The 25,512-nt window shown below is 41.4% G+C and overlaps 1 protein-coding gene across 2 annotated transcripts in view; it reads left to right on the top strand.

The window, feature by feature from the left end:
* Positions 1-1,085: 1,085 nt before the first annotated feature.
* The window catches only part of MARCHF1 (membrane associated ring-CH-type finger 1), a 249,725-nt gene continuing 225,298 nt past the window's right edge, over positions 1,086-25,512 (top strand). Inside the window, exons 1-2 of one of the 2 annotated variants that reach the window (XM_086746884.1) lie at positions 1,086-1,162; positions 21,831-21,938. The gene's annotated coding sequence lies outside the window, so the exon portion shown is untranslated. The remainder of the gene's footprint in view (positions 1,163-21,830; positions 21,939-25,512) is intronic. The other variant, XM_086746885.1, reaches the window with a different exon arrangement.

Genomic DNA, 25,512 nt, shown 5'->3' with positions numbered 1-25,512 from the left:
GGTACCCACTTCATGTTTTCATCATGATGAAGGTGATGTTTGTTTAGACGCTCGTCCTTGTGGCAGCAGGACTTGACAGTTCTCCATCTTTTCAGTGGACTTCTTTGAAGAAGCCTGAGGCTTATACAGCGCTCCTTCCACACTGCAGCTCAGACCGATGTTTTCTTTAATTTCTAGACCTGTCAATCGAGCACCATTGTTAGGAAAAAAAAAAAAAAGAAAAAAATACTGTATGTCCTCTTTCTGTCCCTTAAGACCATAGAGGCATACTTTAAAATCAGCCTGGAATATGGTTTATTCTGGTGATGAAGCCTCAATATATGTAACTAGCAGACGTGTTGTTGTGCTCCTGGAAATTTGGTCTAAGGTAGATTTTTAATTTTATTTTCTTTGGCTTTCCCACTCTGGAGCACTACCTGAGCATGCTGCCTCGGGACAGTTTGCTGAGCTGTCTAAGCCACAGACTTATTTTCAAACAGGACAGGAGAATAATGATACCACTGGGGTCGAAGCAATGGAGCTGCCTGTTGTTGTGCCGTGTGCCCCCTCTCTCCCCCTGGTTGAACTAACGGCCGAGAGGTGCCGTTTCTGCACTGCCATTTCTGAGGGGAAAGGGAGAATCCGGGCGATCGCCGTGGCTTTTATTGCAGAGAGAAATACACCTGCCACTAAGCCCTCTGCCTCTCCGCGCCCAGGCATTCCACGCAGGATTTTTACACTTCCAACAAATTGATTTTAAAGGATACACCACGGGAAAAGCAGAAACCGGGAAAGGGGAGGGAAGGGAATGGGGGGGGGGCGTCAAACGCTCTGACCACGGGGCTGTGTATCCCACGCCGCTGTTTCCATGCGAACGGGCGCGGCGGGCAACCACCCCCCGCCACCCCCCACGGCACGGCGGGGCGCAGGGGCGGCACTGCCGCCCCGGGGCTCCCCCTGAACCCCAACCCCGAGCTGGCGGGGTGGGGGGGGAGCTCGGCGGGGTGCCTGAGCGGGATGACATCATGGGGGCGGGGAGGAGGGCGGGGCCTGGGGGAGGCGGGGCGGGGCGGCGGGCTGGCGGCGGCTGGGGCGGCGGGATGGGGCGGAGGGCGCAGCCGGGCGGGAAGCGTCCCCCGCCGCCCCGGCAGCCGGCTCCCGGAGGCACCGCGGCCCGCCGCTGGTGAGTGGGCGGGGGGCGTCGGGGCACCTGCCGGGCCCGGGGTGCTAACCCTTTTATTTAGGGGGGTAGTTGTTTTTTTTTTTTCCCTCTTTTTTTTTCCCCTCTTTTTTTTTCCCCCTCTTTTTTTTTTTCCCCCTGTTTTTGTTTGTTTGTTTGTTTGCCTTTATTTTGTTGGTTTTTTTTTTTTAATATTGTTGTTTTGGATTTTTCTGGGGAGAAGCGCATCAGGGCACCCAGGCGGGCTTCTGCTGTTGTCGCCTTCCTTGGGGCGAGAGCGGCAGACACGGGGCGGGGGTCTCCCTCAGCCCGGCGCTCACCGTTCCCTCGGGCCGGGACGGAGCAGCGGCCCCGGCTGCCCGGGTCCTGCAGCCACCAGCTTGCGCCCTGCGGGGAGAAGCAGCAAGCGGAAGGAGTTTTTCTCGCTTTTCCACCCTCTTGCCCGAAAGTCGGGGTCGGACCCTGGGGAGGAGCAGCCGCCGAGCGATCGCCCCGGTCCCCAGCCGAATCGGGGTTGCCGCGGGCAGCGCCCCTCGGGCACCGCGCTGCCCCCTCCCGAACCTGGCACCGCCCCCCCCACCCCCGGCACCTGCGACCCTGCGAGGGACAAAGTCACATCTCCCTCGGCCTGACGCCCACGTAAATGTCGTTTTGACGTTAAGGTGTTTCTGAGCGAATGTGGCGTGTTGCGACTGGGTAACACGAGGAAACCCGGCCTGGAAAATCCTGGCTTAGGAATGTGGGAGAACTTACTGGTCCTTTGCTTGTAATCAAATTTTCAGCGATTTTTTTTTTTTTTTTGTGGTTTTAATTGATGCTCTGTGTGTGGGAAGGGGGCCAGAAGTAGCAGCCCATATAAAATGAGACAGTTAAAAGCTGTGTAAGTGTGAAGGAAGGTGTTCGGGCTTCCACCGCTGCCGGCATGCCTTGCTGTGGCTGTCTAGCCAAGCTTCCTCTTCATCTGGCAGTTCTCCTCACTTTTCATCTATCCCAGGTAGTTTGCCCAGACTTCTGAGGAGCACAAGCATAAAATGCTTTCTTCTCACTTCATCCCCGTCTTCCTCTTTCTTGTATTTGCAAGTTGTGGTCAGGACCGAATTGAAAGAAGAGAAATGCAACTTTATACTTTAGTGCAGTTATATTGTCCACCTTGCCTAACAGAAAGGTAATGAACAGCCTTATATTCTCCTTCTCTGTTCCAAATGCTGCAAAGTTCAGCTGTCTTACTGTGTATGGAGATCTGCAAATCTGATCGGTATTCCAGTGTGTTTTCCTAAATCCCTATTACAGTGGCATGAAGTAAATATCCAAATTGATGTACTGCCTGAGAGGATGAGCTTATCTTGCAGAACATTTCCTTTTTAATACTGAACAGCTAATATGGAGACTGCCACAGTACTTCATTAAAAAGTTGGGAACTAATTAGCTATTTCTTACAGCTAGAGTTCCAGATTTTAATTTGAGTTCCTGTCTTCAAGTTTAAACTGATTAAAGCAATGCCAAAGCCACTCTGGTTATTTTCAATGTTTGTTTAAAAAAGAAAAGAAAAAGGTAATTCTAAGATCTTCAGCTTCATGTTGAAAAACAAACCCTTCTGCTTGTGGTTCTGTCCCTGACTTTGCTGGGGGTGGGGTGTGAGAAGATGCATGTTGTGTGCATCTTGTGTAAGAGAGAGGAAGGAAACTAATTATTAGCAATAAAATTTATAGGTTTGCTGTTCACAGGGCATTGGTTTCAATGGCAAAACCACAATTTGAAAAGGAAAACTGGAATGTCTTAACAAAGATAGCACTGGATAATCTGTGAGCATTCACGTGCATTTCCCTATGTTCAAACCACATACAGGGGTGTGTTTGGAGACACAGTAATGACACTTCCTAATACTAAAAACTCTGCTAGTGTCTAATATTCTTGACCTAAAGTCTCACCCAAACTTAGATAAAGCTGTGACAATGATTGAATATTGCCATCCATTACGTCCTCTATTAATCTCATGTGCATACTTCTGTCTTCATTCTGCTGAGGAACAGTTAATTGCTTTAGACTTTAAAAAGAAAATTCTGTGTATGGCTCATTCATGAGCACCCTGCTATATTTTAAACAACTTTCTTATCCTTTTTAGGTGTTTGAGAGATTTGCAAATTGATAATTCCCAAGGGAGTTGTTATGCTGATTACACTTGCATAGTGGGTTTATTCTGCATATTTCACAGCACTCTTGACACTCTTCTTAGGAAGAATTTAATGTTTTTCTCACACTGATAAGTGCTTGTGAGAAGATTTAGCAATGAGTGCTTTAAAATACAAAAAAAAAAAAAGTTTTCTGGAAAATGCACACTAAATGAATGACACCCCTTGAAGGTCCATGGACAGGTCAAACTAGCAGTGCTTGAAACTCTCCCCGGTGGGACTGACAGCTGACCTTAACTCTGTGAACTTGCTTTGTTTCAATGCTCGACCCAGTCAGAGCTGTGGTAATCCTTGTGTCGTGACAGAAAATTCCAATATTTAAAGGATTTTTAAAAAAAAATATTTAATAGCAATTGAATTCTGTGCAAAAGAAACTTCTTTGCAAGACCTTGGGTCTTAATTTGACATCTGTAGATGACGTTCAAGGCGCTCGAATGCTGTGGTGCCAGGTATGCTTCTAATTAAACCTATATAATTAAATCTCTAAGTAAATGTGACTGATTTTTCTGTACTATGATTATTCCATATGTTTGTTAACTGCACCTCACATCAGCTAATATGATGTCAGTGTGGGTAACGAGATAAACTGTCATCTTGGTTTTTATATGTGATGTGGGATTTCTATACCTGACTGCTGCAATTAGCTGTTTTTAATATCCTCAGATATCCTCAGCCTGTCTGGCTTTAGACAGCTGGCTTTTCTCTTGTGTAAGAAGCAAGATCATGTACTAGGAACACCCATGTGCAAAAATCAAAGCAGTTATTAGATTTTTAGAAGATTTTATTAGCTAGACGGTCCTGAGAAACCTTACATGTCATCTAGGAACAAAATTCCCCACATGTGCACTACTGCACTTCCAGTGTGAAGATTGTGGGAACTGGAGGTTTCTCTGTAGCCTGCGAGGTCCTACTGGAATGGTCCAACTAGCAGCTGATACATCTGCTGGCAGTCTTTTCCCATTCCATGTATATCTCCTTGTAATTTTGGTCCTTTTGTCCTTTTTCAGTTATCACTAGCTTCTGATGCCACAACTGTGCTGCTGTAAGATGCCTGTTTTCTATTTCTGCTGCCTTTTTGCTTTGCTGCCTGACCCCTTCTAGGTTTTCAACTTGAATTTTGTTTGGTTTCTGTGTATATATTATGCATTCCTTAATCCAGTAGATTCACCATTATGTAGCATACACAACAATTAAATTGTGTGCCTTAACTTGGAAAAAAAATTAGAATCTTTAAAGAGAAACATCTTGTTACGTGAAATTACATCCAGAGCAGGCTCATTGTCTTAATAGCAGTGCAAATTCAAATAATGACTTAATAGAGGAACTTAAACCTTTTATGTGATGAGAATAACCTTGCTAATTATCAGGGTTTAATTTCTTTAAAGTGAAGAGAGCGATCACAGGCCAAAAAAGGGGACATCTCTTTGGCTGGATAGTATTTTTCTAAATCATTGGTAATTGAAAAGGGAAGTTTCTTCTGAGCATGCATATGATATTGCAGTGGCTTATATCAGATTCTTCAGGAAAGAGGAATAAACACCTATTAAAAGTAGATTTTATGATACAAAGAGTCAAACCAAAATGAAATGGTAAAATAACTTTACCTTGTTTTGTATAGCCATCGTGATGATTCAGTGCCTTTTTTTTCCCAAGTTCATTCAGAACCAGGCATACATTGAAACTTAAATTTTGTTAATTAGAGTTCCATGATTTGAAAATAGTAGGGAGTTTGATATTGTTGCATTATTCCATGTTGTTTCACAGCTCTCCAGGGTATTTCAATGCCACTTGTTTCATATAGTACCTTCTATGGAATAGTATTCGGGATGCAAGGGAATTTGCTTTGGGCAGTTGCACAGCCGCAGTGCTCTCCTGTTGTAGGCTGTAGGACAGGGGTACAGGAGCGGTCTTGTACCGTACTGAGAGCGGTGTTGGCAGTGTTGAGCTGTGGAAGGGTACGAAGTTAATTTCAGGCTAGATAACTACTGAGAAACAAAGTTTCTGGTTTTACAGTGAAGATGATACTATGTTTATAGCTCTTTTATAATCTTACAAAATGAATGTTTTTGCACAAGGAGTGTGGCATTCAAGGCTTTGAAAGTGCTTCTATGAGCTTGTGTATAGGAAGAATTATAGTGTTCCTGCCTGAATGTTGTCCCATTAACTTACCTTGTCTGCTGCCAGGTTTCTTCATGAGCCTGTCTTCTGGAATTGGCCCATCTGTGTCTGTCTGTTCCTATGATCTGTGAGTGTGCCTGCCCTGGGATCATAGAATCATAGAATCATAGAATGGTTAGGGTTGGAAGGGACCTTCAAAGGTCATCTAGTCCAACCCCCCTGCAAGGAGCAGGGACATCCCTGACTAGGTCAGGTTGCTCAGAGCCTCATCCAGCCTGGCCTTGAACGTTTCCAGAGATGGGGCCTCCACAACCTTTCTGGGCAACCTGTTCCAGTGTTCTACAACTCGCATCGTAAAAAATTTTTTCCTAATTTCTAATCTAAATCTACCCCCCTCTATTTTAAAACCATTACCTCTCGTTCTATCGCAACAGGCCCTACTAAACAGCCTTTCCCCATCTTTCTTGTAGGCCCCCTTGAGGTACTGGAAGACCACTAAAAGGTCTCCCCGGAGCCTCCTCTTCTGCAGGCTGAACAGCCCCAACTCTCTCAGCCTGTCCTCATAGGAGAGGTGCTCCAGCCCTTTTATCATCTTCATGGCCCTCCTCTGGACCTTCTCCAGCTGGTCCATGTCCTTCTTGTGCTGGGGGCTCCAGAACTGGACACAGTACTCCAGGTGGGGTCTCACCAGGGCAGAGTAGAGGGGGAGAATCACCTCCCTCAACCTGCTGGCCACGCTTCTCTTGATGCAGCCCAGGATGCGGTTGGCCTTCTGGGCTGCAAGGGCGCATTGCCTGCTCATGTTAAGCTTCTCATCCACCAGCACTCCCAAGTCCTTCTCCTCAGGGCTGCTCTCAATCCATTCCCCGCCCAGCCTGTATTTGTGCCTGGGATTGCCATGACCCAGATGCAGGACCTTGCACTTGGCCTGGTTGAACTTCATGAGGTTGGCACGGGCCCACCTCTGAAGCCTGTCAAGGTCCCTCTGGATGGCATCCCTCCCTTCCAGCGTGTCGACGGCACCACACAACTTGGTGTCATCGGCGAACTTGCTGAGGGTGTACTCTATCCCACTGTCCATGTCTCTGACAAAGATGTTGAACAGGGCCGGGCCCAGGTGGTGGGAAGTACAGAAACCCCAGTTCGTTAGCTGCTACCCTGTACTGACTTGGCTGAACTTCCTGTGCTTTGGAGTGAAGTAGCTGGCTGCATTGTATGCTCCGTGTGTCTGTCTGTCTGCACAGGCAGCGCTGAGCAGGCGGTGAGAGGCAGTGGTTCTTTCTGAATCTGCAAAAATGTTCTGGGAATGTGTACCTGCCCGCCCTGTATAAGGAACAATAAAGCAAAGAAAGAAGAGCAAAGAGTATGGAGCTAGATGTTTTGGTTTATAAGACTTAAATTCTTTCTTTATATATGTTTAAAAGGCAAAGAACAGCTTGGTATTTTTATAAAATATGAAACAATTGTTAAAATTTCATATTAGGCAGAATTGAGTGCATTTTTGCAAAGTTAAACTGTATGATATTAAGCTGACTGTTTCATTTATAGTAATGTGATTGTACTTTGTAGTGAAGAAATGACAGTCCAAACTCTCAGACTTCAGTAGAATGAATTGTAGAAGTTAAGTCTGTCAGATCAAGGAGGGTAGGATGTACTGGGAATGTTTCTACGATTGCCCACCAGCAACTGAAATCCAAGTTTGGACTACTTGCACATTCAAATGGACTTTTATGTAGACAAAATTAGATGTTAAACTTGATTTCTGCAAAAAGAATATATAATATTTGGCTATGTTAAAACACTGCGCAATGTGGGACATGGTGGAAAATGTGAGGTACAAAGGACTTCAGAACACTGAAGAGCCTAAGTACTTCTAATCTGTTCAGCAGGGCAATTTGAGAATCTAAAAACCAGAAGCTTGTTTCATTTGTGATTCAGAAGAACGCTCTTCTGTTTTTTATGTCCATTGCAAAATTAATTTCTTTAAATTAGGTAGTGGTCGCCGACTGATTTCCTGGAAGGTTTTCCATTTTCCTCAGAGGAACAGTTTCTCTATCCTTTTTGTTTATAAAAAGTATTACAACTAACTGCTCCCTTGAGTTGTGTTACATTATTTTTTACTTCATGTTGTGTTACACAGCTGTAGAGGGGACAAGCTGGGGAAGGGAAGTGGCACTATGATTCTGCAGGAACTTGTGGAAATGTCATGGTTGTGGCATCGTATGGTTAAGGCTCCCAATGAGGATAGGTAGAGCGCAGCTTCTGTGTGTGTCATAATTGTTTTGGTCATGTTGGGTCATTGAGTGAAGATGTGTTTGAGCTCAATAGTGTACTGATCCCCATTTTCCAGTTGCTGCCCTTCAGCTCTCTAAAGGAGTGGAGAAGAGATTCCAAACAAAAGCACAGTGAGGGAAAGCCAGACCATTTTTCCAGTCATGGGAGCAGCTTCCTTGATTTCTGTGGAGTGTGGTTTACATTATGATGGCTTAATAAATGAAGGTCTCATGGGAGATAGGATTCTGCCCCTGTCCTCTTCCCCCAAGATATTCTTCTCTGAAGTCTTTTCCAGATGGAATTTTTGAAATACCAATGATGTTATGGAAGAAAGGGACTTCTTTAACATGGAAGAAAGGTCAAAAGAGGAAAAAAAATATTAATACATTGATTCAGATGTAAAATTGATGTAACATGAGCCAAGCTAGATACCTAACTGAAGGGAAAAAATTTTGGCATGAGATCAAGTAGTGATAAAATAAGGACTAGGATAACAGCTCTAGCCAACAGAGAAGTGATCTTTTGGAACTGTCTTCTGACAGGACAAGGGTACGTGTGTGGTACATGGTCAGAGTTTTAAGGGGAAGCCCAAGTCCATGTAAGACGTTGTGGGACTTGATAAGTGCGATTAAATAACATGCTGGGAGAATAACATGGACTGGAGCATTAATTCTGGTGTGTTGCTGGAAGTCATCGGCTGAAACCCGTTTGCGTAGCAGAAGAATGTGAGGTGAACTCCAGCTTTCTGGTTATCAGGGTTGGCTGAGTGCAGAGGCAGTTGCAGTGAGCTTTCTATTGCTCTGCTGTTTGGAGACCTTGTCACTGTCAACTAGAGTAAGGAAAAACCCTTACTTAGAAGTAGGCTATGGAGTGAAAGCCCCATGAGCTAGGACAAAATAGTGTGTAACAGGACTAAGTATCTAATCATGCTTTCCTGATCTTGGGCCCTCATAGGAAAGGGATGATTATGGCTCCCAAGGGAGGACCTTGTGCTTCAACGTTTCCAGTATGTGAAACTAGCATCAGGCTGTGTGATCGGTCCTTGCCGATATGTGTAATCTAGGAATGCAGGCACGTTCCCGTCCTGGCCTGTGGTGGACAATATGCTACTTTACCTCATTGCCACTTAAGGCTTAGAGGGTCTGTGCTGCTTCTTTGGAGAGAAAGCTAAAGCGTGGCTTCTGAGTACCAACCCTCTTCAAATGATGTTTGCTGTCTCCTCACAGTGGTCTCTTCTGTTTAAAGCCCTGCTGTGAAGTGCAGACAAACACAGGTCAGCTAATGGGACCAAGTTGTTTTTCTAGTGGGTAGTAATAATTTCAGTGCAGCATTGAATGTTCCTCTATATGCAATAACAGGATCAAATTGTCCTTCTCTGTGCTAGCTCTACGTGTGGGTAAACAGTCATTAAAGACTCAGCTGATGGATGCAAGTTTTTGTGGAGACAAATGCTTATATTTAAAGCTGATAAGTGTTTTCAGTCCTGTAGAGTTATGTTTAAAATGCATCTTCCTTATTTGTATAGGACCTTTTTAAAAATTAAACAGTAAAATCAGTGTCTTAGATTAGTGGAAGTCCTAACAGACAATATGAGGTATTGGATGGAAGATGGCATGCCTGCAGAAAAGTGAGACTGATTCCATCTCCACGCGCCTTTCAAATGCTGGTTTTCACAGCCAGTTGGATGCCGTATTATGTGATGCTGAGAGAAAGTGACTAACTGTCCATTTGAGGCAAAAATTCTTCAAAAAGATAAGCTCTTTGATAAACTCTTGTTAGACTAAAGAACTTAATTCAACTTTGCAATCATATGTGGATATACTGAAGTTGCTAAGGTGGGTGACTTAAGGTAGAGCAAAGCCAGACAAATTAAATTTTAGTAAGAGGAGTATGCGAAAATGGTCTCCCTTCTGCAGCTGCACACGGGGGAGGAGAGGAAAAGACATAGCTAAACCTCGATTTCTTGGTGGGTTTGTTACATGAACAGTCTGCACTTTCTGAGAAACTGTTTTCTGAATGTTTTGAGTATTTTGAACTGTATTCATACTAATAGTGTGCTGATTTTTTTCTGTCCTCTTGTGAAAAAACTTTAATAAAAACCCTGTTTAGTCAGTAAGTGTTTGAAAATAGCCATGTTTTAGTTAAGTAAGAAGAAAAGTGCCTCAATTTCATGTGTTTCTCTTTGAAAGAGAGTGAAAGGCAATGTTACAAAGAACAAATTTTGGCAAGCAGGAAGAAAGCTGAAGAGAAATGACAGAATGTGTAAGGGGGAGGCTTTTTTTCTTTTTCTTTAACTGAAAGAGTGGTTGAGGAATTTAAAGAGGAAATGATAAAAAGAATTTCATGGGGAGGATGTTGAAGCTAAGATTATAGAAAATAGAGAAAGGCCCAAGCAAGTGGAAGGAAAATGAACTTGTAAAATCTGAGAGAGGGGTAGGGTGGGACTGAAAAGGAGGGGAGCAAATACCTATGATAAGAGGAGATTGATATGAAAGGGGTGAAATGATCTGAGTGGGAAAATAGTGGAAAAGGGACAGAATTGAGATACGGCATGAAAGATGATGATCACTGTATGTGGAATGGGAAAATAGAAGGCTTTTGAAAAGTTAAACACAGCACATTTAAAACAAGATTTTCTTCTCTTGTACTAGGGGAAAATATTGGGCCAGATCCGGCAGGCTGAGAGGGGTGATGCTGGCACAGCTCCATGCCCCGGCTCCAACCAGCAGCAAGGCTGAATGTGTGTTTCCGGTACACATGCACGCTCATACAAACACGCACACATGCTGCAGGTGCTGCACTGTAGACATGCATGTCCCCATGACCCACCTCAGGCTGGCACTTAAGGCCATTCGCCCCAGTCTCTCTGGTGGCTGGAAGTCCCACCCCAGTTGCTGCACTCAGATCTCTGTACACAGGCACGTAATGAATAGACCCCCTCACCCAGAAAAGCGTTAGAAAGGATTTGATAAGCTGATAGGGCACATTGCACTGATCAGGCACAGGGCACGGCCAGATAAGTGAACCAACCAGCAAACTGTTTGCACACAACTTGCCTTTTTTATCCAGTTACTCCTCTGTTTTCTCATACCTGTTCCTCCTCAAATCATGTAAATCCATCCCTGTTCCTGCCTTCGGTTCCTCCTGTAAACATCTCATAGTAAGTCCTGTGCCATCCCCATCCTGTGCCATCCCCTGCATCCCATAATGTGTCCCACACCCCTGGACAGTAACCCCTGTCTCTGTCCAGAGGTGCTCTTATGTTGATTCATCACGATGGGTTTCGCACCTGGACACTGGGGTGAGGCTCTCCTGGGATAGCCTTGGGAGCAGTCTGGATGGGGCCTCCCTTTCTTCAAGTCCCTAATTTGTGTTCCTGCCTGTCCTTCTGCATCCCTGTGGTCCTCTGGGCTTGTAGAGATGGACCTCTGATGGGCTGATTGCTCCCATGATGGGCCTGGGAGGAGCTAGGCAGGGTATTATTTGGGCTCCCCCACCTGCCACTGTCTCTCTGTGCTCCTTTCCTGGGATGCAGAGGAGCTTTTATTGCATAATCTAACAGTACACAACCATCTTCATTTACTATGGGAATTTTAAAGAGTAAACTTGTGATTAAAATATTTTGTTAAACAATGTGTAGGAATGAAAAAAAAAAAGATTGTTTTAGGGCACATACTTACTGTCTCCCTATTTGTCTGTATGCTGTGGAATACAAAATGTCTTGTATAACTTTTCTAGTCAAGTCAGGTTTTTATTTTAAAACTTGAAAGTGATTATTCTTCAGTTAAAGGGCTAGTCAGTAGCAGTAAGCTACAGTAGAGGTTACAGCACTACTTAAACATCTGTGAGGAATCCAGGTAATGATAACAGTTACAACACAAAATCTGAGGGGGTGCTTGTGATTGCCTGAGGCAATGTTGTAGCTAATGGGATGGAATTCAATTTTTTTCCCAGAATTGCTGCCAACAATTCTTTATGCATCTTTAAGAATTTAAACTACTTCTCAAGACTGTAACCATTATAATTCTTTTTAAACCACGGTTAAACGTATGCATGTACTGCAAAGCTGTCACTAAGGCACGCTTGAACTCATGAAAGAATGATGGTGTTCGTCATCGCAACTAGATTTTGTAGTGCCTTAGGACTGGAGATAGGAGCCTGCCCAGGGTAACTGTCAAGCTGAGTTAGACTCTGCGAAGAGCATCGGGGTAAGCAGCACAAAGTTCATCAGATATGTTTTCAAGAGGGAGGATAGGGAAGCATTAAAGTTTGTCTAAAAACTTGATTGTGTGCCACATCTTACACCAAACGATTACAGTCACTCTCAGGAAAAGGCATGGAAGCAAGGAAGTGAAAGAACTGCTGGAAAGTGGAGCGGCTAGCTAATTAGGCATTAACAGGGTTCTGTGCTTTTTTTTTTTTTTTTTTAAGAAAGAGGGAAAAAATAATCCAGGCAACTGCAGGATTATGGTTTTGACGTCAGTGTTATTCAAGTTCTTAAAATGCTTTTGGAGGAAAGGATAGTTCTGTGCATAATGGTAAAAGAAAATTAGAAAAAGATATTAGGAATTTACCAAAGAGACTGGTACTAAGGGCATGTGACAGATAAGGGCCCTTTTGCCTCAGCTGTGCTTATGTAGCTGTTTGTATAGCTAAACTGTAAATAAGATCAATTTTGATTTTAAGAAACAAAACATACTGTCAACCTTTTTTGATCGTGTCATCAGTTGAGAGCTTGACTTCTTTGAAAGGATGAAATTTGAGCGGATATATGAGTACTCTATAAATGTGTGGGGATAATAACATAATCACAAGGAAAGAATTACTTAGAATAAGACTATGCTGATATGAGAGCAAATGAGCATATTGGCTGTGTATAAACTTACTCTAGAAGTTAGAATAGGGTTTCTAATCAATAGGATAGCCTCCCAATTGAAGGTAGCACATATCAAACCATATCTTACTGTATGAAAGTAAAGTCCAAGAAATTTATGAAAAAGCTTTCATAAAGATGATGAGATGCCTGCCAGAGCAAGGAACTAAATTCATAGAGCAAGGGAACTCTTTTCTGTAGTATTTTCCTAAATTAAAATTCACATAAAGTGAATGCGTCAATATCATGGAAGTGTATTTGACAGCAGATGTGGCTCTTTCTCTCCATGATGATATGGAGATAGGTTTTTCAAATAGAAGCAACCAGTTTCAACAACCATAGCAAAGTGAAAACAATTTGGAGAGAACGGGATTTTCCATGGAAAGGCAATGGAAATTTCAACATGTGGAGATTTAAAATTGCTATAAAAAGCTAGAAAGGAATTTTCTTGGGTAAAAGTTCTGAAATAGATGAAGTGATAGTTGAAGAATGTGACGTGATAAATGATGAATACTCTTCTCTTACACTAATCATCTATTCAAAGTTAGTATTTCCCTGACATATGACGCTGGTTGTTGTTACTTATGCTTTTTACTGAGCTTTAAACTCCCTGTGTGATGTGTGCCAGTCTTTCAAGCAGAAACTTTTGAAGGCTTTGGCAAGGTTAGAGAGCTGAGCCGGGGGAGAAGATAACTGTCAAATGCTCTTGGAAACTTACACACACTGATGCTTCAGGATGGGGCCTTGAAATAAAATGGATTGATTCTTGTGTGAGGAATGTGCTTCTCACCTTCCCCAGAAGATTTATTTGCTTGTGGAAAATAATAGACCTTGAAAACACCTGTTCTTGTGCTGAGAAGACTTAGACTTTACTGGCTAAAACCTCTCTAAAATTTAATGGCTGGGCCAAAGCAGGATTTCTCTGAAATCACAGATGTTGGATCGTTTGGGCTGTGGGAGATGAGGGTGTGAGCAGCTCTAGTAACACACGCTGCCCAGGAGCTCTGGAAGACAAAGCTACTTAGAATGAAGGGTCCTGCGAAAGCAAAACTGGCAGGAGAAAACGATAGGGAAGAGAGTGAACCCAGAGAGATGAATGTTGAAACCCGAGGAGTGACACTGTAGGAAGGGGAAGTGATATTCAGAGTCTAGACTAGAAAAGTGGCGTGCTAAAAAATAAAATAAGAATTGATCTGGCAGGATGTGTTTCAGATGAGGATACTGAAGAGAGGAGATGACGAGGAGCTGGTTAAGAACAACATCAGCTGAACACTGCCTATGCAGTTTGAGAGGATGAAGACAGGCAGGTGTGCCCAAACGAAGCCAGGAGTAAATCTGAGGTGCTAGTCTGATGGCAGTGCAGACAAAGCGTCCCGTTGATTTGAGTTCTTGATCGCATGAGTGGTAACACCTTGGCACTGTCGCCTACTTTGACCATTACAGCAGACCCGAGTTGCTCTGCAGGTTTCTTGGGTGTATGTGAATATATGTTACAACCGTGTGTAACACTTTTTTTCCATACTATCTCTCCCCTTTCCATAGAACCATTGCACAAAATTATGATGTTCTGGGGATAAATCAGAGCTATATGACATTTTTATCTGTAGAGCTCTAGCCTCATTTTATTGTGTGTGGTGAATGAGGCAGGGATTACTAGGAGAGAAGTGTTTTTCATAGTCAGCTAAATGTTAATCTGGAGATAGAGTGCTTATTCCTTTCTACGCAAATAGGTCCAGTTTGATGCTGGTAAGAGTATTTGCAGATGTTTTTTCACTGTGTATTTCTCTCCTTTTTTGGATGCCCTGATCTGAAAGTCAAGATCTAATCTGCAGAACAGTTAGATGGTTGCATCTGAAGTTGAAGGAATTTTAATCCTTGTTTGCTGTAGAGACTGTGGCAGCTCTACCTGTTAGCATCTGGGGATCTTTCTGAGCTGGGTATCATGTCTTCATATTTAGTAACCTTCAATATTATGCAGGAAATAAAATTTCATTATAATGGATGCGTTTTGGCTTAGCAGATTGGTAAAGGAGAATTCTGCTCTTGCTTTTAATAATGTAGCCTCAGACTTAGCTTCCTACTTACATATGAATGTGGAATAGTGTAAAGCTTATTCCAGTTCCCTTTCTGCTTTACTCTGTAGTGCTGTCAGCTCTGTAGGGCCTTTGCAGCTGTATGAGTTTCACTTCTATTCCCTTGAAATGGTTACTCTAGAGCTGGAAGGTTCTCCATGCCTTAATACTGTATTGGCTATGCAGTTCCATAATGGTACTTCAAGCATTATATTGTCTGTAATTCCTTGCGCAATCATCACAGGTCTTGCTGCATTACTTCAATATGCACAAGGAGAATGCCGATGCTTTACTGGAAATAGACAACAGAAAGTCTATCTTCTTTTTTTTTTTCTTTTTTCTTTTTTTTCTTTATTTTCTAAATAGCTTATTTTTTTCATTTCACCTTTAGTTGAATAAGAATTGAAGCCTATTCTTGGATCTCTAAATTACAACTTATACCTCACCGTCTCTACAATAATTCTTCTGAAGTGTAGAAAACTTTGTTACTGCAAGGCTAATAAATTACACTCTTCTATGCTGATAAACTAGTAAGAATTGCAGTAGACAATTTAGCTTTTTGGGCTAATAATAGGAGAGTTTCTTTATTTCACCAAAGAAAAAAATAATATAGCAGACATCTGAAAACATGATAATTAAAGTTCTCTGAGGAAAAGGTTTCCATTCTCAATGTTATAACAAAAAGAAAAAAATAGTAATAAAGGTGCTGTTTAAAATATAATTAGTATCCTATGTGTCATTTACATCTTGGGATGATTTAAATCACTTGCAAAGGGGGGAAATACCAGGAAGTAGAACATATGATGGCTTGCAAAATTGACAGAGAAACTAGGCACCTTCTCGTAGTGTTTCACTGATTGGGAGAGCAACGGTCAACCTGACTGGCTCCCTCAACTTTACAGAAATACAAATGGAGTGACTGCTAACATCTAAACAGCTAAAAGCTGGTCAAGGTTAAGACCTTTTATATTTATTGTTTTGGAAGACAAAGGGATTAATAACATTTTGTGATGACAAAATCTGTTGTAGAAACAAATTCATTTATGGTAAGGTATTGTGGGAGAATGTCTTATACATTCTTAAATTATTTATAAAATAGTTTTTTTTAAGAACAGATTTAAAAAAATAATTTAGTAAGATTTTAAGAAAGAGAACAAAGAGATAATGTGTTGTCTGCCTAGGCTATAAGATGATGAGATGAAACAAGATTTGTTTTCCCCAAGCAAGCACATTTAACTTAGAATTCACAATCTTTTTTTTTCTTTGATATTAAAAGAAATAATGAATTGTTGTTATCCCATTCTCATTAATCTTTGGTGTTGGTTTTTTTTTTTTTCCTCGGTAGAATAATTTCTGTAGCCTATGTTGCATAAAACAGTGCTAGGCAATGCTTATTATGAGCCAGGAAGCTTAATGAAATATTTACATGAACACTTAACTAACAGACATAACTTTTAAGATTTAACAGACCACCTGCTCAGCAACTGAAATAGAGCAATGCTGTTTTCAAAACTAGTGTAGTTATTCATGGCCAAGGAAACATCCTGGGTAGAGCTCCCAGAAAACTGTTTTCTCATCCCATTAATTCTTTTTAGCCTTTTGAAAGAAAATAATTATTTGAGAAATCATAAGGCTTCCAAAGGAAAAAGAAGGATGGAGGTGGGGAGGAGAAAGAAGTGGAGGAGTAAGAGAAAGTGGTGAAGCAGAGCAGTTTAGAGTAGCATCCAAGAACGTGCTCTCTTGACGTAGGAGACTCAAGGTCAAATCTCTGGCACCTCTGCCTTATTCTGATAAATAGCTAGTTTAACACATTTTTTTTTTTTTCTCCCCATATTCAGAGCTGTCTGTGCTCTGCCTTCAATCCAGAAGCGACCTAATCCTGTGTTCCTGTGACTGTTACCCAACTTGCTGGCTCTTTCACAGGCCTGATTAGCAAAAATACAGGTAGTGCTGGTCCTGGAGCAGTTTGTGTGTACTCATCCATGTAAATGGAGAGGCATGTGCTGAACTGAAGTAAACCTCAGCCATTGTTACGATCAGAAATATCACTGGCTTAAGTGCTGGGATTTTTCTTCCAACTGTAGAAATCTAGGAGTAGACAGGCATATCAAAATAATTTTGATGATATCTGTTCCAGCAAGGACATGAGAGATGAATGAGAGAGATCTATCTTTCAAGTATAACATCAAATAGCGATTAACTACAACATTTTGTCTTGCAGGGGTGAGAGTTTCTTGTCAGACACAGTTACTACAATTCCATTTCTTTTTTTTTTTTTCATTTAAAACAGTTTTGAAGTTTGTTCAGTCTGTGACAGTGCCATGGCCTGTCCTCTGTGCTTGTGTCTAGAAGGAGATGAAATCCATGGAATTATAAGCTACTGCTGTTTTAACAGCTTTCATACAACACGTACCCACTTCTTTATAGGCTCACCTGCTCAGACAGGCAATGAAGAGAAGACTGCAGAGGAGATTCAAAATCTGAAGAGTCATGTGGGTTGGAAAAAGCCCAAAGAATTAAATATCCAAATATACACCCATGACAAATTAACCGTTAAGCAGTAGACGTGGGATTACAAACAACCTTATGAATTCTTATCATAACTCCTACTAGCCACTTCCATTATGAACATGGAAAAAATAAAAAAATTCCTGCAAAATGAAAGGAATTGTTCTTCTCAAGTGGACCTGAGAGGGTTGATCTTTTTCATAGGTAGGGAATGTAAAGTGTCCCCCTACTAGATCAAATTTTATGCTGAAGCAACAAATAGCATGCTTTCCACTTTTTCAATATGATGACAGTTACCCCTACTATCATGTAGGCACTATATTGGTACCATATATAGCAGTAACTGTATGATAGTAGTAACCGCTGGGGAAAGGATGTCTGTCATACTCTGCAAGAGTGTACAAATCTGTCAGTGCTATGAGTGGCTACTCTTTCTCTTGGTGGACAATTGTAGCATCGTCACCAGACAAACGCACCAAGCCTTACTCAGCTTTGAGGCCAGCATAAACAGACACAAGCACCAATCAGTTTGCAGGACATGATTTGAATATTTGCTATCTTGAACTTCGTGATGCTTAAAAAGTGAATATTTAGCCACAGCTCTCATTACTACAGAGTCAAGCAAGATCTGGTTTTGACAATATTAAATGTTAGAAATCACACCATTTTCTGTCTTTCAGTCAGCATTTTAAGCTGAGACTTCATGTTTTGTCCTGTAACAAATGTTACAAGAATTGCAGAACTGGCAGGTGCTGCAAGTACACTGAAATAACAAATAGAGGCCTTTTCAGCTAGTGAAACATTTGACAATTGCGAGCGTTTCTGCCGGGAAGCATTGCTGGCACCCAATTAAGGAATTTTCTGTAACGTGAATGCCCTGCATAATTTTATATCTAGGTTGGAAATTGTTTGATTGACACCATACCTTGTAAAGAAAAGCAGTAACTACTGCTGGTTAACTCAGAGCTTTTTTGGAAAGCCTAACTGGAGCTGCTGCTCTAGCCACCTTTCAGGATGTCAGTGTTTGTTTACTTACTGGAGGATTTTAGAATCTATTTGATGTTCAGCATGACTTACCTACTTCTGCCTTGATTCTCTATGTTATCTTCCTCAAACTATTTTGACTTCTTCTTCCAGAAGAAGGAAGAAGACATCATCTTCCTTCAGTCTAAGTCCTCTTTCCTAATTTTGTTAGTTTATGTGCTATATAATAGTACACATTAATTCATTGTACTTGTTGAGAATTTGAGTTCTCAGTTAGTAGACAGCATTAAATGTGAGGGTTGTTAGGTGCAGGAAGTATGTGTAGTTGATAAACAGTTGAACAGACGCCAAACCCCTTTGCTTTAGGGAAAAAGATTACCTACCTATGTATCGGTATTGTGGAAGTTCTGGGGTACATAGCGCGTTCTCTGGTTTGTGGTCCACATCAAGACACAGGAGACAAATGCTCTAAAGGCAGGAAGTAAAAGTATTCTTTATGAGGAAAAATGTCAGCTGTTATCCATAAAGATACAATGCTCTGGTATTTAATTATCCATTGGAAACATTCCTATACGGTACATTTGTCATAATGGAAGACTAGAAGGTTTGTGGGTATTTGCAGATGGACATCAAGAAAACGGAATTAAAATAAACCCAGGTAATGTCCAGCTCTTAGTCCTTGAGGCTGGCCCTAGATCAGTGTTTCAAGTTATGAATAGAGGTCACCACAGGAGGAATACAGCTGAGCGTGTGATGGTGTGGAATCTGTATAGGCAGGAAGGGCCCAGGCAGCAGGTCTTGGAAAGTGGGGATGAGCACGTGTAATTGTTTCTACAGCAGGCCTCGCTTCTGTCTTTACACATTTCAGTTGGCAAACATCATGTTTTTAGCAAGTGTGGCTGTAAAGTTCTATTCCTCTTTGTTAAGCGAAAATATATTGGGTAGGCTCTGTTGTGCTACTTTTATATTTTCAACAATCCTGAAATGTGTCTTTAAATAATATTTATTGTGACATAATTAACACTTTTTAGTAGAAAGAAATGTGCTTCATAGGATTTGAAAATCTTTTTGCCAGTTTCCATTGGATACTACACTTAATTTATGCAAAATATGACAATCTCCATTGTCAGTTGCATCAACCAACGCTTGATTTTTAAAACTGATTTCAGATCCTGAGGAAGGGACCAGATAGTCAGAGCTAGAAACCAAGCTCTTTAATTACTGTAGAACATAGCAACACAACTCCAAGTTCCTACAAGGACCATCAGACACTTCAGTTCTTTATGACTAGCTGCATGGGTTCAGAGATTCATTTCTGATGGTCATCAGAATTTGGCTTCTTTGCTAAGGTTTCCAGAATGACAGTTTGTGCTGGTTTTGATGGCTTGGCTTACCTTTGCTAAACCCTTTATAGATATCTGTAATAGAAATGTTAGGGTTAGTGTGAATGATGTAGGAATGGAAAAGTGTGTTTAACCACCAGAAGCAGCAGCAGAAGGGTTAAATAAAGGCTTGTATCAGTAATGAAGAACAACTTTCCAAGGATGCAGCTGTCAGGATACTATTCCAAGTGGTAAGATTAACGAATGAGTTAGTTATGTCTAGACCAGAGTGCCTGCCCCCTGAAAGAGCAGATGACTTATCAGTGGAAGCTTGTAATATGTACCATTTCTTTTCCTACTTGCCCAACAGAAAAACAGACTATAGACTATATATATTCCAAATGAAGAAAAACAGAGTAGGAAACAACCCGGCCTAAGCTTTATCAAGTCTGAGGTAAGTAGGATTCTGCTTTGGAGGACCACCCAGCAATGGCTGCTGGCTCCTAAAGGCTATGAAGATCCGTCCAAAAACTAGTTTGTTGTTGCCAGTTGAAAAGAAACCCAGAAGCATGGTGAGGACTTGATAGCTGGTGCCTCTTGTCCTCTTTGTCACATACAGGTGATACTGGCTAAAGCAATTGGGCAGACATCACTTGTATGTAGGTGAGTGTGGGATTGTGAGTGAATGAAATCTTTGGAAGGATGAGTGGGATATTTGCAAATGCATATCTTCTTCTTTCATGACATCTGATGTAGAGATTTGCTATGATAACTTTCCCTATGCTATCTAATGCTTGCTTGTTTCATGCTGAAATTAAACCACTGTCCAGTCATAGATGGGAACAGTTTCCCTACTGACATGAGAACTGTTGGTAGGGTTTGAAGGTGTCAAAGGAAGAAATGGGCTAAAACAATGTATGATTTTGAGAAGTCTTATGTAACACTGGACTACTAAACTTTAAACCAAAAATGAAGAACAGATCCGAGGGGAAGGAAAAAGACTGCACAGTGTCTGTTACTCAGTATCTTGTGTTAATTAGACAATTTATTTTTCATAGACATTTATTTTTATTTCTTATTGTAATATATCAACACTACTGGTAATATTAAGTGAATAAAAATATTTTTTAAAATGTCAATGTTATCTATATTATATAATTCTAGTATATTATTTTGTTTCATAGTTCATTATTTTTAACACAGGCACTTTTAAATGGGTATACTGGATCCCTAAAGGTACGAGCATCCTTTGATGGGATTAAGAAACCTTGGCAGTGCAGGAGGCTGTTTGACCTTTATCCTCCTTGGCCATTTCAGCACCAAAGTGTGGCATTATCACTGTTAGGTTCCCTCTTTCCTCAAGAGGTGTGTTACGACTGACATTACCTTCAGACATGATAATAAGCAGGAAACAGAGAGAACAAATAGGGGGCAGCAAGAAGAAACTATTTTTATGGAGGTCAGATGGTTGTGTCAAGAACAAGCCTGATGAGCAAGAGGCATTTTGCAAGTCAGAAGAGCAGCCGTACAGCACATGCTATATTTTTGTGAGCTGCCTTTTCAGACTGAAGAATGTAAGCACTGAGGTAAACATTTGTACTTATATACTTCAACATGCATTATGTTCGGTCTATATTCAAACTTATGCAACAAACCTGTGGAAAAGACTACGTAAGACACAAATAGACTTACTGTCTAGCAGTTTTTGTTTAGGTTATTTATAGTACATAAAGCAGTTTGTCATCTAGATGTTGTTTGCTTTGTATGCTTGTTTAATGTTTAGTAGACTATAACATGGTGCTTTTTGTGCCTGGAACCTCTCGTTTTCCAGGGCCTTGTATGTAGTGTAATTAACTCCCCAGAGTGAAAGGGGAAATTCTTGGACACGCTTCTTTGTAAGAGTTGTGCAGAGCTGTAGGAAGAGTAAAGGAAGAAATAGCAAAGTACCTGATTGCTTCCGTGTGTCCCTATAGCTTGGCTAGGGAAGAACCTGTGTTGTTAAATCGAGGAACGCTTTTAAAACAAACCCCAAAACCTTCCTTATCTTTTTCTCTGTTCTTTATTGGAAGCTTTAAAAGTAATTCCGAGCTTTTGTTTTGCTTTGGCTTTTTGGGAAAAAAAAAAAGGTAATTCACTAAGCTGCATGGATAATGGCACTGGGTTACAGACATACTTAATGCTTTTTACGGGCTCCTTTCCTAGATATTTATGGAGCAAACTTGTGGCTTGTTATGTGCTCTTTTTGAAACTACACAGTGCAGTAGAAGATAGTGCAGTAATTTCACTGTATTTCAGTGTATTGATACTTTATTTGGATTTTATTTTGTATAGGGATGGTTTGGATTTGTTAATTGCAGAGGAGGAGTGGAACTGAATCAGCGTGCTGCGAGTAGCAAGAAAAGAATGCCTTATTTTATGCTTGCAGAAGTGGTGCCTCAGGTGAAACAATTGTCTTTTAACTTGCCTGTTGAGAGAAAAGGTGTGTTAGAAGCATTGACCTTTGACTTGAATCTAGAACAAAAATCTGTCTAATGAAAAAGCTGCCAGAAATGAAAGGTCATACAAAATATGATGAATTTTTTAACTCCTCAGGAATGGTTTCTCAAAGTACTGTAATTCCCTGTTGATTTGCCTAACCAGAGTGACATTTCTGTCACCCTTCACTGAACTCAGTTTTACTTTTATTCATAGTCTCCATGCAAATAGAAAACTTCTAAGTGGAGTATGGCTTATGGAAACAGTCCTGCCTAAACAAATAGTGTGTTTGATTCCTTATGAAATATGTCAAAATGGGTAAAAAAATTTATCGTCCTGAATCAATTCAGTAACAGCTGACCTTGGATATGTTGTTTTCCTTCCTGTTTCTTAGCAACAGGAAACTTTTCTGCAGGATGACTATTTAATATCCTAATCTGCTTCAGAAGCTTATATACCTAAAGAGGAACAGATGGTCTAAGGAAATGTTGTTTGTAGCAATAGAGGCAGGGAATATCTATAGATTGTTTTCCTCATTTTGTACCCTATTGTCCTGCACTTAGAATTGCATAATAGTTCCTTGATAGTAGCTAAAAGGTTCTGTCAGGAACAGAGAATAAAAATAGTCTTCAGATGATACAGGTTTCTTTTTTTTTTATGCATGATGCAAGAAAACAGTTATATATGTGCTCTTACAGCTGTGATTGCATTCCTTATACAAAGTGTGATAATATGAATCAAATCATAGAATAGTTTGGGTTGGAAGGGACCTTTAAAGCTCATCTAGTCCAAACCCCTGCAAGACGTAGGGACATCTCCAACCAGATCAGGTTGCTCAGAGCCCCATCCAATCTGAATGTTTCCAGGGATGGGGCATCTACCACCTCTCTGGGCAACCTGTTACAGTGTTCTACCACCCTCATTGTAAAAAATGTCTTCCCTATGTCTAATCTAAATCTACCCTCTTGCAGTTTAAAACCATTACCCCTTGTCTTATCGCAGCAGGCCCTGTTAAAAAGTTTGTCCCCAGCTTTCTTACAAGCCCCTTTAGAGTGCTGAAAGGCTGCAATAAGGTCTCCCCAGAGCCTTCTCTTCTCCATGCTGAACAGCCCATGCTCTCAGCTCTCTTGTATTCTGTAAGTGTTGAACTGTATCTGAGTAAATGAAGAGAGCGTTATCTGCAATGTAATTTTGCTCATTGGCATTTGTTTACTTTGTCACTCTCAAAATCTATAATGTGAAGTGGTTTTCTTTCTTCTTTATTATGGATTCCAAATGTTCTTCATATTTTGGTGAGAAGAATCTTTTTTGAAAGGTTATTTTTATATGACTTAGTGCTCACATGAAATATAAGCTAAGTTATTATGGACACTGAAATGTGGAGCTCTGAAACACTATGTTGTGACTATTTTATTATTGGTCCAATGAAGAAATAATTATGTTTATTTTTCTGGTGGCAGGAAGCTTCTTACTTCCAAAGAAGCAGGTTGAATGCTTGCAGGAGATTGGATGATCTTGGATTTTTCTACATGAATTTAAAATTAGTACATAAGCCTTGATTCTGACTTTATTACAGCCACCTGCCAAGGAGAGAATAAGACTTGTTCTCTTTGAATTCTTTCTAAAAGTGCTGTGTAGTACCTTTCATTCCTAGCGCCTTAAGTTCTTCATGCAAGGAGAGGTACCTTCCCTCCATCACTTAGTTGCTCTCTTAAGAATAATTCTGTAATAATGCTCATAAATACCTGACAGTGAAGTAATCTGGTTTTCTGTGATTGCCGATTTGTCATGGAGACAGTTCTTGATGTGTAAGTCCCAAGTAGCAAGTAGAGACATGATGTCAGTTTAGTGAAGACTGCTGCAGTAGTGTTTGTGTGTACATATATGTGTGTATATATATACAAAAACAAATGACATATTCAGCACTATGACATGGATATTTTGGTGAATCATCTGGTGCAATTTTTTTTTCTCCTTATCAGCCTATGTCATACTTCATTTATTATCAGTGACTACCAAAACCGTATAAACTGTAGGATGAGCTTGGTTTTGGTAACCTAACAGACCTATTGCCTGGCCTGCTCTAGAAGTTTTATCACTTATCACTTATCATCCAAAGGGAAATGTGCTCACCCGCCTTTGTTAGAGCTCTTTTAGCTGCATGGCATGATATGAGGCTGTGTCCCACCATGAGACTTCCTTGACATCTTTTGTCTCTATTGTTGTATTTGTATGTTTTGTGTTACCTTATTTGAGGAGCTAGTCTAGAAATATTTCTACTTGCAACATTTGCTTGTTGCAAGAAAAGACAATGTTATCTTTGTTTAGTTCCACTGAAGTAGAATTATTCTGACTTCCCACATTTTTACATGAAGTATTTTCAAATGAAACTGAAGTGTGGAGCTTTATTATCTCTCACTTTCAGAGAGGAACTCTTCCATTTTGTTGTGCGTCTTTCTTGCATTTTAATTAATTGGTTGGGCTGAATGAAATCTGCAGGTTTTTTTGATGTATTCCACCCCATCCACTCCCAGATTTGGCATAAAAATTAATTTGAAGCTTAAACCAGGCTCACCCTCTAGGAACAATAAAACTCTTTGCTTAGGAATGTTTTGTGTCTCCCAGTGAATCCTTCCAAGCCTTAAGTCTGTTCTAAGTCATACATCTGGTGATGACATGTCAGATCCAGAGAAAAATGATGTACATTTTGAAAAATCATTAAGGTGGCTACAGGGAGTCTCCTAAGAGAAGGAGGAAGGAAGGCGAGAAAAGGTGAAAGTGGGAAATAATTTGTTTTCATTTGTCTTTGTTCTGGTTTTGTTTAGTGGAGGGGGGGCTAAGGTGGTAGCTTCTGTAAGAAACTGCTAGAAGTTGCTCCCCTTTGTTCAGTGGACTCGGCCGGGCCTAGGGCCTAGGGCGGACCTGCTGCTGGCCAAGGCTAAGCCAATTGGTAGCAGAATGTCCTGTGGTAACGCCTCTGCGATAACGTATTTAAGAAGGGGAAGACAGAAAAAAAGAGAGAGAAGATGTGAAGCAGCTGAGTGGGGGCAGAGAGGCGCGAGCCTTGTGGGCCCTGCAGGCCTCACCCTCTGGCCTCCCGCCAGGTGGCCATCTGGGCCCAACTTGGCCCAGCCCGGCTGCAAGAAGTGGAGAGGAGATGAGAAGTGAATAAGATGTAAAAAGGATCCTGAGAGGCGTCTGCCAGCCTGTTGTGAGGAACGGCTGCAGATGCCAAGGTCAGAAGAAGGAGGGGGAGGAGTAATGTGGCTCCTGGCCAAGATTCCCCTGCAGCCTGTGGTGACGACCATGGTGGAGCAGGTTGTCCCCCTGCAGCCCATGAAGGTCCACAGAGGAGCAGAGATTCACCTGGAGCCCGTGGAGGACCCCACATGGGGAGAGGCGGATGCCTGAAGGAGGCTGTGGCCCATGGAGGGCCTGCTGGGGCAGCCATTCTGGAGGGCCTGCACCCCGTGGAAGAGATGACCCACGCCGAAGCAGTTTCATGAAGGTCTGTGGCCCGTGGGAGGGACCCCACAAT

This window comes from Chlamydotis macqueenii, chromosome 4 (genome assembly GCF_036417535.1).
Source record: "Chlamydotis macqueenii isolate bChlMac1 chromosome 4, bChlMac1.mat, whole genome shotgun sequence".
NCBI classification, from domain to species: Eukaryota; Metazoa; Chordata; class Aves; order Otidiformes; family Otididae; genus Chlamydotis; species Chlamydotis macqueenii.
This window is presented reverse-complemented; position numbering and strand designations above follow the sequence as displayed.